Genomic DNA, 2028 nt, shown 5'->3' on the forward strand with positions numbered 1-2028 from the left:
TTCCTGATTACCACTTGATTTCACTGGAGCAGAAGTTTAAATTGTAAAAAATGATAAAGCGCCACGGCTTCGGCAATTATGATTTTTTTAACAAATCTCGCAAGTTGTAAGACCTTGTACAGTCGTTCATAATGCACGCCCCTATCTTCTACAAGCCCTCATATAAATACAAAAAAAAGTGAAGGTAGGGAAGAGCGGCGGAGAAAAGGAGAGGTCTTTGCCCAGCACGTAACTTACTTCCACGTTTACAATTCCAGAATCAACAGTACGCTTAGTGTATTTCCCCGTTCACAAAGTACGTCTCGATCGCGTTCGCGTTAAAATCTCAATTTGTATGGAAACACGGACAGCGCCTCTAGCGGAAAGTTTGCGCAACAACTTTTGTGAGTGTAGGTTTGCTACGTAAACTATTTCGTCCGCGTATCGTAACTAAAACGGGTGACGACGCCGCACCGTGGACATGTGGCGGCTACGTTTCGACGATCGAACGCTCGATTTACGTCTTCGAATAGTAAACGAATGAATTGTGGAAACGCCACACTAGAGGCACTGGACGTGGATTGGCCTCCCCACACCTATCGACGCGGAATCGGTAAGCCGATCAAAAAACTATTTATGTCCACGAATAACAGCAAATAGTAGATTGTTTAACAAGGACTAAAACAAGAGCGAGGGTGGCTATAGTACGAGTGACATGGTGGTTTAGTCTCGCGTTAAACAAAACTTTTCACTTTGAATGCGAGGAAAAAACCGACATACTGTTTAAAATTACAATAGTACTTTTTAAAAACGTACCTATGCTTAATACGACTAATGAACATTTGTTCAAAATTCAAATAGCAAAAAATTGTTTCTCGGTGTTTTTTAGTTTTTTTTTTTGTAGTGTCGCTTTAAATGTTGCATATTTAGCCAACAGATTCAAATAACTTAAATAATTTCCCTAATATTGTGTAACATAAATGTTGTTAAAAACTTATCATCATCAGGCGCAATACGTCCACTGTTGAAAAAAAAGCTTCCCCGTTAGCATTAGAACGCCACAATGAACGACAGCTCGCTCTTTGTATCCACTAGTTTTTGTCCATGTTGCTATGAGTTATAAGCTTTAGTTCTTGGACGAATTTCCGATTTCTGGTGAAAAATTAGGCATTAGGTAGTTTCTGCATCGCAACTAACCGCCTTTTTTAACCCTCACCACCTTAATAGCTGGCAGTCTCAGTCATTTTGCCATGCACTGTGACAATTTGGAATCAGCTTGCAGCGCGAGTACCGGACCGATACAACTTGGGGATCTTTAAAAAACGAGCCTATATTTCTCAAAGGCACCACATCAGCAACTCGGCTTAAGTTATGGATAACCATGGGCGGCGGTGATTGCTTTCCATCAGGTGAACCGCCTTTGCCCCCTATCTTTAAAGAAAATACTAAAAAAAACTTGTCTTACTTTGTATTTTTTTTGTGACTCTGTCCACGAGAATATAAATTTGTGCCTTCCACGTCGCGTGGAATTCACAAAAAACAAGTCAGTTTGTGGTTTTATACGTCTTAAGCGGGCATCCGTTGCCGACTAAGCCTGTATAATATCTTAGTAGAATGCAAACGGTTAACGTAAAGAGGGACCCTTGCAAAAACGGCTACCACACAAACACATGGCTGTTATATGAATCCCGAATAAAAACAATGATACGTATGTAAATAAATATGGTTTCATTGTTTTTCAAAATACTCTCCGTAATGATCTTTCACTTTTTCATTCGTTGAAACCAACTTTTATAGCACTTTTTCCAGGTCGACTTTAGTATCTTCAAAACGTGCTGTTTGAACACAGCGACTGCTTCTTCTCGTATCGAAAATCGTTGAACACGTAATTTATTCTTCACGCTTGTAGATACATAAATAAAAGTTGAAAAAAAGGTTGATAGGCTTTTAAATGAGTTAATTTTTCCAATTCCAGTCCAGATTTGCAGGTGGTAGGACCTTATGCAAGGTCCGCCCGGATTGCTACCACCATCTTGCTCGCTAATCCTT

This window comes from Choristoneura fumiferana, chromosome 14 (genome assembly GCF_025370935.1).
Source record: "Choristoneura fumiferana chromosome 14, NRCan_CFum_1, whole genome shotgun sequence".
In the NCBI taxonomy this organism is placed as follows: domain Eukaryota; kingdom Metazoa; phylum Arthropoda; class Insecta; order Lepidoptera; family Tortricidae; genus Choristoneura; species Choristoneura fumiferana.